This window comes from Lissotriton vulgaris, chromosome 12 (genome assembly GCF_964263255.1).
Source record: "Lissotriton vulgaris chromosome 12, aLisVul1.2, whole genome shotgun sequence".
Classification (NCBI taxonomy): Eukaryota; Metazoa; Chordata; class Amphibia; order Caudata; family Salamandridae; genus Lissotriton; species Lissotriton vulgaris.
In genome coordinates this window covers 199,998,389-200,011,916 of record NC_141700.1, presented here as the reverse complement: position 1 = coordinate 200,011,916, position 13,528 = coordinate 199,998,389, and the positions used below count along the sequence as shown (strand labels likewise).

Genomic DNA, 13,528 nt, shown 5'->3' with positions numbered 1-13,528 from the left:
CCCAAAGGGAATTTCTTTCAGACTAACGTCAATTGTGGAACCCTATCCCTTTGGTTTTGGGGTCCCTCTCTCTTTTATTAGAGGTAAATTGGTGTAAACTATAAGAACTGGACCAGAATGCATTGAGCCTTTTCATAATGGCTGCCCTGTAACTGATAGCGAAGAGGAGGCGCATTCTGGCCATGAAGCAGAGAAGGAGTAGGAGACAGGAAAGGATATTTTGCACCAGGCTGACCCTGTTCAATAAGACAGAGGAGGAAAAATGCGACCAATACAAGCTAAGGAGCACAGTTATCCTGGAAATTATTGAGTTGGTAAGGCTATATTTTAGAAAGCAGTACGCAGCACAGCCATTCAATCCCCGCCCATGTGCAGGTTTTGTTCTCATTAAACCTATTAGCCAGTGGAAGTTCCTAGGATGTTCTAGGTCTTGCAGGAGGGGTGTCCCAAATTGCCCTTTCGCGTTTCTTAAGGCGATTCCTAGATGTCATCTACATCCACCGCTACATATACCTTCCCAGGAATACGCAGGATATCCTAAGCACAAGATGAATATTTACGGAATAGCCAATTCCCCCCATGTCCTAGGGTGTATATATGGGACACATGTAGCAATCTGTCCACCATACCATAATGAATATCTTTTTAGGGTATACAACCTTTAGCGCGCATCTTTTAGCACGCACTACCATTACCACGCATCTGTTACAACGCATACCATTTCAACGCATAGCGCTTTGAGGCGATCTGACTTAGGGAATGGCTAGTGCATAGGTTAATTTACTATCCAATAACCTTCCCTAGTGTCCACGGCGACTGGTGTTGGAATAGTAAATTAAACTATTCACTATCCAGCACCCAAAGCACTATGCGTTGTAAAGGTATCGCGTTGTAAAAAATGCGTGGTAATGGTATGCATGGTAAAAGTGTGCGTGCTAACATCATACATCCTCTTTTTAGATATCTCACAAATACGCATTCCATCAACATACAAGTTGTGTACAGATATTGTGCAAACATTTGGTGGAAGCACCCATGATTCTTACATCTTTAGGCATAGCAACATATAAAGACGACGTGAAACTGGGGAGTTTGATGATGGATATATTTGTAGGTATTGAAAATACATGTACAAACAAATTTAGTTGCACAAGACAGACAATACGTTTGTTGGCTTCCACAATTTCACATCTTTCAGGCCCATAGATCGCCACACCCTACCTCTTGGCACCCGGCCTGAATGAAAGTAGGTACCACACAGCATATTGGTGCACCAGAACAGTGATAGAGCACACATTTGGCATTCTCAAATCCAGTGATGGTGGCCTGCAATAAGCGCCATCCATTGCCTGCAAAATGGTAGCAACCTGTGCCATCCTACGCAACAATGTGTGCAGCAGAGGCATACAAATTGCAGTGTGATTCGAAGTCAGAGAATGAACAACCTGTCCCACCAATGAAACTGCCATCAGAGAACAGAGGGGAGGCGCTGCAGGGACCCCATTGGGACACATTACTTTGCAAGGTCAGTCATGGTCAAATTAACTTTATGAATGAAAATGCGAATTGTTGGGATGATGCATGTGAACAAAATCTGATTGTAAGGTCTCAGAGACTCTCTGTAATTCAACAATTTAGCACATTAATGTTTGCAATATCGCAGAACATGTTGGTTGGTTACATCTCCAACCTGACATGAATCAAAAGCGTGACCCTCCAGGATCAATAATCCTCCATTTTTATTCAGGGTATGCCCACTATGTGTTGCTGCATCATGTGGAAGTGTGGGAGTAGAGGTAGAACTGTGTCGCAGAACTTGGAATTCAGTGGAAGAGAGGCTGCTGACACTTGGCCTAAGTTCCCTATCAGACAGGCATTCAACACCCATTCTGTATGGCCTCTAAAGCAGTGTTGATGTGGCCAAGAGTCTTTGCCAAATTCCCACTGACCTATCCTATTTTGGCCTGTAGGCTCACAGTGCGTTTGGATAAGGCTGAGTTCACATGTGCAAGACGTCCAATGGAGCTTTTTAAGGCAGCCATGCGCACTTCACTGCTCCCTCTGCCAAATGCGTGCATACTTTTTCAATTACATCAGTCAACCTGTTCATTTATTCACCCCTGCATTGCATCCCAGGGATACAGCATGATGAATGTTATGTAATTAACCCCTCCTATTTCTTTGTGCTGCAGGCTCTGGATATGCAGCATGGATGTTTCAAGATCACCAAACTCTAATGAATGTCCTGCACTGAGGTCTGTCACGCGCATATGGGCACGCGCTGCAGTATGCTGTTGTGGAGGGCTGACAACTCATGGCTTGGTGGTGTTGGTCGGCTGGATGCGTTTCTCTTCATCACATGAAGGTGGCTGTGGTGAGATTACTCCTCGCTGGAGTGGGCGTGAGGTGTTGTGAGTATACTATCCCCATATACTGCTCCTTCCTCCTCCAGTGGGACCTGTTCGTCTACTTCACCAGTTGGAGAATCTATTTCCTCACGTGCATCTATTAAAGGAAAGGACACACTATTCATTGTGTTGTTTGTGGATGCCATTAGGTTTTACGCACTATTTTGAATAAATGTCTGACACTGAGTGTACCTTACAATTTTCACACTGCAAGTCCCATGATGCACCTCAAGGGCTACTGATGCTGCGTAAAAGGCGTAATGCTTTTCTGCCTTTATCACTACTGGGTTCAGTTCACCTGCATCTACCAAACATTGACACAGGGGTACACTTATCTTGGGATGATGCAGCTGCTGACATGTCAGGACTGCCAAAACCCACAGCTGCCTCTCGCTCCAGGGTTGTTGTCCACCACTGCATCCAGTATCGGGGAGAGGGTACAGTTGATGGACCTCATGTTCTTTGGTACCACCACTTGCGTATTTCTTAAACTAGGCACTGTTCAGCACCACCAGCATTAATTTTCATCTGCATATCCTTCCATATCTTGCTTTTCTGGGTTTTAGGCACGGTCAAGAATGCACCTCCAAACAGCTGGTCATGGTAGTTGCAACACTCCTCTGCGAACTTCAGTTTGCGCTTCCTTGCAGGTTTTCACTTCTGTGTCTGAACATTCCTGTGCAATACTGCAATGGTCTCCTCTGCTCACAAGTGTTGTGAAGCACTTCTGTCCTCCACACTGTGGCTGCTGTCGAGGCTTCTTCTGGCCAGCACTTCTTGTTGTTGTGGTCTATGCTATGACCCAGGAAGCATTTTTTTTATTCAATATACAACATTGTACATGCTTTGTCATGCCATCAGTTTCATGTGTTTTTTTTATCTACAAATGAATGCTATCAAAATCCCTTATGACCTTTTCTTGTGGCAAATGTAAAGCCTGCGCTAAAAAGTTTGAACGTGAACTTTCAGGCTTAGAACAACAAGAAAATACTGACATTTCTGAATTGTAATACTGCTGTCACACTTTATTGCCTTGTATGCACCTGTCAGTTAAAATATATTGGCAGCACTATACACCCGCCAAAGTATGTATTTTAGAACATCTAACAGTTATAATGAACAAAGATAGCAAGTATCCTACAGCAAGACATTTAGAATCTTTTACGCTTCTTTTGCATAGATCATGTACCACTAGACATGAGAAGAGACAATAGAGTGTTAAAACTTCGCAGAACGGAATCGAGGTATATTATAGATATGCAAACAAAAACTCTGAAAGGTTTGAACAGTGGAAATGAACTGACTGAACATTTGTATTTGTGTGGTAATATAAGAGGCACAATCCACTGGGTGAAAGCTATTGGAGTGGAGTTATGTATAAAGAAATAACTTTACCTGCATGCTTGAGCCACTTATCAGAACAATTAACTATTAACTATTGTGTCAACAATGATAGATCTGGATTGAATTGAGGATGAAGTCCACTTTAGTCCTGAGGCCCTCAAATGCAAGGGGACATCATCCACCCACCATTAGTGCGCAGAGAGGTGTGTTTGCAGAGTGGTGGAGAAAGGGGGTTGGGCCTATGGCTAATTTGCGGCTTTTCTAACATCTATCTGCTAATTTTTAGGAAGTGGGGCTGTGTGGCCCCCTCCCGGGCTGATTTCGGACCCAGGGACCCTATCCCCCATGGCCCGACCATCTTGTTTATTTTAGTATTTTTTTTTATTAAAGGGTAAGGTGTCTGACAGCCCCTTTCCAAGGCCCATTTCAGTCCTCCAGGGTCTGGCCATTTGCTTTTTTTTGTTGTGAAAGAGGGGAGGGGGGCAAGTTCCCCCCCTCCCAGGGCCAACTTTGGCCCTGGGGACCACATCCCCTGGGGCTTGGCCTTTTACAGATAGAATGGGAGGCTGGGCACCACCCCTTGCCCAGCCATAAAGTTCCCAGGGGCCCCATCTCCCAGGACCTGCCCATTTAAAGCGGGTGCCTATTGGGCACCCACTCCCCAATGGGACCGGTAGAGGAGCCTGAAGGCCTCCGCAGTCCCTGACGGCTCCCCCGCCTACTGTGGGAGCTGACATTGCTTTGAGACCCAGGGAGCTGCAAACATGCAGCTCGCTGGATCCCTGTTCACTTCACGTGGGCAGGGAAATAGACACTGCTCTGCTTTTTCTGCTCTCGCTTGTTACAAGCACATCTGACTATGCTATGGCATGGCGGGAGAAGCCATAGCAAACTGCAATGTCCCTGGGGTGGGCACTGTGGGTGACGGTCCCCAGGGATATGTAGGGCTCCACAAGGGGGGCTGTCGGTCCCCATCCAATATAATTAAGCCCTGGGGAGGTGGAGACCACGTGGCCCCCATATTTAGTTTTACAGACATGCCCTGGGGAGATGGTGGTCCCTGGGGCTGCATGGGGGGGTGGAGCATCTCATGCATTAATATTTCGTAATAGTCCTGGGAGGTGAGGGTCTCTAGGGCTGCGGGGGCTATGCAGGTCCTTGAATCACTTTTAATATCTTTGTTCCAGGGAAGTGATGTGTTACATCCAGTCTTCAATGATAGGCGGAGATAAGACTGGTGAATAGGTTCTTTAATAAGTATCCTTCACAGCATACAAGAAGCAACGTCAGCTAAGAGCAGAGATCAGGCAGTAACTGACAACAGGTAGAACATCAAGGATAGAACCTAAGAGGCATTCTAAGCAATAGAGACAGATAAAGAATATGGATAGACAAAGGGATCTGAACCATAGATACCACACATCTCCCTTCCCCAAAACAAAAAGAGAAGAAAGAAGGAAGAGAGAAAAGCAAAAAAAAAAAAAAACCAGAAAAAAGATAATAGTCCTTGAGATAAGCAGGAACACAAGTGTTACGAGAACTCCGCCTAAAAGCAGGTGGAAGATCAAATTGAGCAGAAATAACATTTTCAGCAGAGGCAGAATCATCAGGTAAAACATTAGAGGCACAAACATCATCATCAGTGAAATCAGTAGGTGAACATTGGTCCGACAGCAAGGAAGAAGAAGGACCTGGGCATTCCAGATCATCAGCACCAGAAATGATGGAAGAGTCTCCTTGAGGGGAAGACGAGGAGGACTGGAAATCCAGAGATGAGCAGACTGAAAAGTTGCTGTCCTTCAGGCCTTTGCAGTCTTTGGAAACAGGAGGATTGACAACCACGACATTTCTTTTGCTCCACCACTTCCCATTTGAAAGTAACACAGCATTCTTGGCGACTCTGATAACTTTAGAAGCAGGATAGAATTTTGAAGACTGACTACTGTTTTTCAGAGGTCTTTTGACTTTGACGGAATCACCCACATTGAAAGGAAGCACTTTAGTTTTAAATTTGTCATCATAAGCAGCTTTCATCTTGTTTTGCATAGAAACAACCCTATTACGAACCTGATCAACATTGGGTAGTTTCCCATCAACCTTTGCCTTGTCAAGGACCCAGAGGGGACTAAGCTTGGAAGAGCCAAAACGTTTCTTTAACAAGACAAAAGGGGTAATGCCAGTTGTGGAATGGGGTGTATTGTGATAACTCCACAACCTTTCTTTGACAGCTTTGGGAACATCCAAATTTTGCATGCAGGCTAACTGGATAGTGTCTTTTAACATCTTGTTAACCCTTTCGACCATGCCATTTCCTTGTGGGCTGTATAGGGCAACAGTCAAGTGTTTGATGTCAAGATTGGATAAGAACTTTTGAGTGACATAGGACTTGAACTGGACACCATTGTCAGAGACTAGATACTTTGGGATCCCTTCTCTATGAAAGAGGTCATCCAGAAAATCAATAACACCCACCGTGGAGGGATCAGACATGAACCTGCACTCAACCCACTTTGAAAAATAATCCACAAGGACTAAGGCAAATCTTAAATGAGGCTTCAAGTTATACATGGGACCAATAAAGTCAATGCCCAGTTTCTCCCAGGGACCCTGAGAGTAAGGAACAGGAATAAGAGGGGTATTCCGCAGCTTGAGAGACTTGTCAGCTTCAAAACAACAGGAACATCTACCAACAAAATTTTCAACATCAACATCTAGATTTGGCCACCAGTAGTAGAGTCTTAACCTTTTCTTGGTACCGGTGATCCCTAAATGACCAAGATGAGCCAAATTCAACAATTTCACTTTGAGTTTGTTAGGAGGAATTAACAAGGAGCCCCTCATCAAAAAATCATCCTCTACAGTAAGTTCATCTTTGACTTTAGAAAACAAACGTAAGCCAGGATCAAGATTCCTGTCATCGGGCCAGCCCTTGATAACATGACCCTTGACTAAGTCTTGGACCTTGTCCAATTTGACACACTCCAACCACTCATCCTTGCTGATGATATTCTCAGAGAACAACAAACCATCAACCATACCTACAACACACTCAGAGTCCTCACAAAGAGAAGAAGAACCTTCAGAATCCTTAAGGGGACATCTAGAAAGGAAGTCAGCATGAGTATTTTTAACTCCAGGGATATGTGTAATGGAGAAATTAAATTCATACATTCTTGAGACTAACCTGACTAAACGAGGACTGAGACTATTGTGATCTTTGTTTGACAAAAGGAACACTAAGGGTTTATGGTCGGTCACCAAAATAAATCTTCTACCCCAAAGGTAAGTTTCAAAATGCTTGGTGGCCCAAAGACAAGCCAGAGCTTCCCTCTCAATGGTGCTGTATCTGCGTTCTGCAGGCGAAAGGGATCTGGAGGCAAACCCAACGGTTTGTTCTACTCCATCAACTAACTTTTAGAATTGGCTAAATGTGAGGAGGAACCACACCTGAAACACGCAAAACTTATCCTAGGCTCTCTGGTATCTTTGTTTTTAAATTGGAAAGGCTTAGGTTTAATGCTTAAAGCATTGACAGCTTCAGACAAAGTTTCGCTTTTATTTTTATTCAAGACTCTTTGAGAAGAGACAGATCTCTCAATGCCTCTAGCAAGTTCAAGAGTTTCTTTGAGAGATGGATCCCTGCAGCATAGTAATCTTTCTTGGGCCTTTTTATTAAAACAGTTTACAACTATTTGATCTCTGAGGTAAGAATCAATGTTACCATCAAATTCGCACGTTGCGATCAAAACTCTAAGTTCTGTTAAGAAAGTGTCAATTGACTCAAACTCAAACTGATGTCTGGTATAGAATTTGTGACGTTCAACAACTACACTGGTTTCATCAATAAAATACTTAGCAAGTCTGGAAACAGCTTCTTGAAAAGCATCCCAATCAGTTTCATGAGGTTGGGGAGAAACAGGTAAATGATCAAAAATGCGTTGGCCTTCAGCTCCTAGACTGTTATAAAGTAAGGCTAACTTTCTGTCAGGTTCAAATTTTTGACCATCTAAAGCAATGATATAACTACCAAAACCCTTGAACCATTGTTTCAATTTAGTTTTAGGTACACCTGGATCAGGAAGAAAATAAGGAGGAGTGACAATGTTTTGTGACATATCAAAACAAAAATGAGCACAGAGAACACAATAAAAGACAATCAGAAAAGGAAAAAACACAAAACAAAAATAGTCTCAGTCAATTAACTTTCCAGAAAAGTGTTAAAGTACTTGGTAAGATGTGCACATCATCACAGAGAGGTGATGGTCCAGGGGCAGCAGGGCTGAGTTGGACCCCCACATTTGAGTATTTATTGCCCCGGGGAGATGGTGGTCCCCGGGACTTTGCATAAGCCCAAAATTGGTGTATTATCCTCCAAGAGGTACACCTTCCCGTGATCTTCCTCATCTTAAATGTAATGATGGTCTGCATGTACTCTACCAATTAATGTTCTCCTCCTGATACCTTCCCAGGTTAATGTCTTAGAGCACCAGGATAGCACCTGGACAATGCCCATGGAACAAAGACTCAGGAATAATGGTATATATGGAACCCAAGCCAACCATGAGCCCACCTCCTCTTCATTAATCACAATGTTCGCTTTAGTTCTACTTCTGCTCCCACTCTCTTGTTCCTGTGCTGCATTTCCCATGCTCAAAACCCTGTCTAAATGTTTCTACTATAAGATCTTCTTCCACGGTTGCTACTCTCATTCTACTTCCTTGGTTACAAACCACTGCAAAGTGTCCTCTTCAGCCACATTTGCGACAGTCTTTATTAAGAGCAAAACATTTTTTTGAATCAGCTGTGTGAAAATTGCTTCCACAATATTAACATGACCTAACTAGTTGTTTACTTCTGCCCCCAGTAGCAATCGGTTTGTGCACAGCCGCAACTTCTGAGCTCTTGCCATCACAGAAGCTTCTGTTGTTTCATCTCTTCTTTCCATCTCTTTTATGCAGCACTCCGATTGTTTGTCAACATTTGCAATAGTAATGACATATTTAAGCAGGAGATTCTCTGCCACCCACAAGCATTCTTGAATTTCTTTTCTTCTGCACTGAATGGTTAGTTGATTCTGAATTAGTTCATCAGTCATAGCTCCAAATTTACATCCAACTGATAATTCCCCCAGTCTGGATACAATCTCATCCGCTGATTCACTTCCAACTTTAGGATGAGTATAAAATGTATGCCTGGCCAGCACCAAGCTTAATTCCGTCGTAGATCTAACTTCCAGATGTTTCTTTGCCTCACAATACATTTACTATAGCATGTTTTTATTAGGCTCCTTTGCTAGAGGCAAGTACTTAAAAACATGTTGGCCCTCCTTCACTGATGTATTCACCAACAGAGCTTTCTTCCTTGATGCTGAGAAACTCTGCCCATCTAATGCCTCAATATAAGTCTTGCATATCCCCACACAATCTTCACATTAGTAGGTGGAGGCCCTGATTGAGATAAAAAGAAGGGTGAAGATGCAATAGAGCCATGTGTCTCCATTATGTAAATCTGGGTGAAATGTATACTACGTTGTTAGCAAATAATGGAATAAAATGCTTTAAGGATAGCGCACTAGGGTGTGCACATCACTGAGCAAATATCTTTTTTTTTTTTTTCTTAAACAAAAAAAGATGTTTTATTGCATGAAATCAGCCCTCTTAGAGAAGCCTCCTTTCAGGGGAGGGTGAAAGAAAGAGCATATATTTGCACAAGATGCAAGAAGTGCCTGGGAACAGGCATCCTCAACCCTTTAGCACCGCGTCTGGATTTTATTGTTGGGGCAGGCTCTAGGATAAATGTCTTGCAGCCATTTCATTGGCTGTCAGCTGATTGAATGCCAGAAGCACTGGGAGTCCATATTGGATTCTGGTAGTGTACAAATATTTGATATGAACATTCGGCGTGAAGGTGTGCTTTGGTTGTTTTTTTCTAGTTGTCAGAAGGGTGTTTAGCAGGGAAAGCAGGGAGGGCAATTCAGGGGAGATAGGCAGAGGATGGGACGGAGTTCAGCCTTTCCTGGAAGCTCATAGACCTGGTCACGGTTACAGAAGAACCCTCTGGTGACGCGGGTAGTGTTGCACCCGGGCCCTTGCGTCAGCCGAATTGAGGGAGGTACGCAACACTGGATGCAAGTGTCAAAAGTGGGCATTCCTTATGAAGGGAATTTAGTACTCCCCTTTGCCAATATCTACCTGAAACTAAGTCCCATAAAAATTGGCTTGGCTTGCCAGGAAAGGCTGAGCTGACGGAAGGCACTTGGGAACAGTGAAATGTTTTGTTGGGTTATTCAAGGCTTGGTGAAGAAATCGGATGACTCGGACGTGACCTTCCCGTCTTTGGTCCCCACTGTCTTGACCAGGACAGTGCGCTTTGTCCTGGAGCTCTCCAGTGGGCCAGCATTCACAGCGTAGGCACCACTCGAGAATGTATTTCCATATCCCGATCCAAAGCCGCTGCTGCCGTATCCACCACTGCTGTATCCGCCACCGTACCCGCTGCCGCTATACCCGCTGTTCACTGAGTATCCGGAAGTCTTCGTCTGAATGCTCATGTTCTGCATACCCGATTCCAACCTGTTCTCCTCTCCTTCCAGCACCTTCCTGTAGGTGGCGATCTCCATGTCCAGGTCAAGCTTAACGTTCATCAGCTCCCGGTACTCGCGGAGCTGGCGCGCCATGTCCTGCTTGGCCTTATTCAGGGCTGCCTCCAGCTCGCCCAGTTTAGACCGGGCATCTTTGACAGCAAGTTCTCCATGTTCCTCAGCCTCAGCGATGGCTGCCTCCAGGTTAGCACGCTGATTTTTAAGGGCATCAATTTCAGACTGCAGCCGGTTGATCACGCGGTTCATCTCTGCGATCTCATTCTTGGTGTTGCGTAGGTCATCGCCATACCTGCCAGCAGAGTTCTGCAGCTCCTGATACTTAATTTGGTACATGCTTTCAGCGTCAGCCCGGCTCTTGTTGGCAATCTCCTCATACTGTGTCTTGACCTCGGCGATGATGCTGTCCAGGTCTAGTTTGCGGTTGTTGTCCATGGAGAGGACGACGGAAGTGTCTGAGATCTGGCACTGGAGTTCATTCAGCTCCTCCGCATAGAGCTGTCGCAAGAAGTTGATTTCATCGGTCAGGCCTTCAAGTCGGGATTCCAGCTGAAACTTGTTCATGTAGGCCTCGTCGACATCCTTTTTGATGAGAACAAATTCATTCTCCATCTCTGTCCTTTTGTTAATTTCATCTTCATACTTGTTCTTGAAGTCCTCCACCATGCCCTGCATGTTCCCCAGCTCTGCCTCCAGCTTGTGCTTCTCTTGGCCCAGGTTATCGAGCTGCCGCCGCAGGCTCCAGCCTCCAGCTCTCTCCTCTCCGTTACTTGTTGCTCGCCCTCCTCTCCTCGTCCAGCCCGCACCATGTCTGTCCGCACCACCCGGGTGTACAAGACCAGCTCGGTGGGCGTCCGGCCCGCCGCCAACGTCAGCAGCTTCTTGTACAGCGCCGGGGGCCCGGCCATCTCCCGGGCCAGCAGCTCCCCCTTCACCCTGGGCTCCAGCTACGGGGGCGGCAAGTTCAGCCATGGCTACCGGACGGGCTACAGCTCGGGCAGCAGCGGAGGGGGCATCACGGCCGTCAGCGTCAACCAGAGCCTGCTGGCCCCCCTCAACCTCGAGATCGACCCCCAGATCCAGCAGGTGCGGACCCAGGAGAAGGAGCAGATCAAGACCCTCAACAACAAGTTTGCCTCCTTCATCGACAAGGTGAGGTCCTTGGAACAGCAGAACAAGATGCTGGAGACTAAGTGGAACCTCCTCCAGAACCAGAAGACAACCCGCAGCAACATGGCCAGCATGTTCGAGGCCTACATCAACAACTGAGCAAATATCTTAATGACTGGTGCATGCATTAAGTTTGAGTGAACAAGGTGGAGTACACACTCCTATGAAGACATTTTAGTGTGCATACCACTGATTGAGTAAGCATGTATGCATTAAACATGGTATAAGTATCACATGCACAGAATCATACACATGGTCAATATGCTTGCCACATGAATGGTGCACATATCACCGTAAAAATCAAATCAGCAGCATCCAATATGCAGTCATGTCAAACGTGTACCAGGGAAACAACTCAAATCAATATGACTGTCATGTTGGAAGCGTACATATTACATCACTGTTCCTGTATAATGTGAAAGTTTTGACGTTACAACACATACATTTACAACGCATGCACTTACAACGCAGTTTTTATATTGCAAAATCCACTACAACGCATTCCGTTACATCGCATGACACTACATCGCATTTTTAAAAACTACCTTTACAACGCATTCCATTACATTGCATTCTACCTTTCCAATGCATACCATTACAATGCATACCATTACATTGCATTTAAGGTAAGTATTGGATAGTATAGGGGAAAAAATTACTATTCTAACTCCAGAGGGTGCAACAGTAGGGTAAGTGTTGGATAGTGTAAGCCTAAGTTTCTGTTCAAGGGCGTTGGGGCTCCGCCCCATTTATCCCACAGCCCCCACTCAGAACAGGTCAAAATAAAATCATATTTAAATTAAAGCTATTACAGTGCATTTTTTGTATGTACCTGCGCACAGTAAATATTGCTAACTGCAGAGCGGGGGTGCTGCACTGCAGCAGTCAGGCTTGTTGTCTCCTATAGCCTGCCTTGGACGTATTCTCAACACCTGGCCCTTTCCTCCAGCCCAAGCTGTGACTACTTCCCGGGCTGACGATCGAACTGCCCTGAGAACTGTGACGTCAGCAGTTAAGCAAAAGACAAGCCTGAAGGCTCGATCTCCACCCCCTAACAACGTGGAGCTGAAATTGGACCCGGGCATTTCAGGCTGAAGCCCTGTAACTCCGGAGCTCCACGTCAATCAGAGTCAGAGTGTCGAGCATTGTCACCACCCTTTCCCCGCTTATCATAGGGTGGGGTGTGTCCCAACCCTGTGATGATTTGGGAATGGGTGGGGTAGAGGCTGAAGGCAGGTGGACAAGAAATCGAGTCTGCGCAGTTTATCATCAGACGTTTTGAAGAAACTGCGCAGACTCGCACTGATCTAATATGGGATCAAGCATGGGAAACTATTTCAGCTCCAGTGGAGTGAACGTGTGCTCTGCTGGTAGCGTGACTCTACAAATGCGCCTACATTCCAGACCCCAGCCCAGTCTTCATATGCGTGGACCATGTAAGTAATTAAACAAAGTAAAACAAAAAACATTAGCAGCAGCTGTGGAAGAGAGTACTTGCTCAGTCCATTAATGGCCAACTTGGGGAAAGTGCTTCCATAGCGGAAGTGTGTCTGAAGGTTACTTATGTCTTTTTTAAATTAGCGGTCAGTAAAAAAGTGAGTTTTGTTTGCCCTTGTGAAAAGAGGAATAAATCTTGCACAGAAGCTGCCACTTAAATAATCTCACAGAGGCTGCCACTCAATCAAAGGATATCCCAAACCCCATCGTTTTCATTTTTAAGTTTCAAAGTTACTGGGCACGGTCACCTTTTCTATTTTCTGAGTGCGCTGCACACAATATTAGGATATGTACATACAATTAAAAGTACCTAAACCCGTGCTCACAGTGCACAGCAGCATGTAAAGCAAACATTCAACCTCCAAAGTGGCGATTAATTTTGCTGTAGGTATAGATGTTCGGATAGTCTGTTTTTTAAAACTCATTTATTTAGATAACAGAGGGATTTAGAGGGGGAAGGAACATGTTATACTCATTACACGTGCATTACTTCTCGGTGCAGGGTGAGTTA

General features: G+C 45.0%; 1 pseudogene across 1 annotated transcript; it reads right to left on the bottom strand.

Annotated features, from left to right (window-relative positions):
• Positions 1-9,634: 9,634 nt before the first annotated feature.
• Positions 9,635-11,086, bottom strand: LOC147673804 (keratin, type II cytoskeletal 8 pseudogene; annotated as a pseudogene). Its single transcript, XR_015302637.1, has one exon. The product of XR_015302637.1 is annotated as a keratin, type II cytoskeletal 8 pseudogene (transcript).
• Between the last annotated feature and the right edge of the window lie 2,442 nt (positions 11,087-13,528).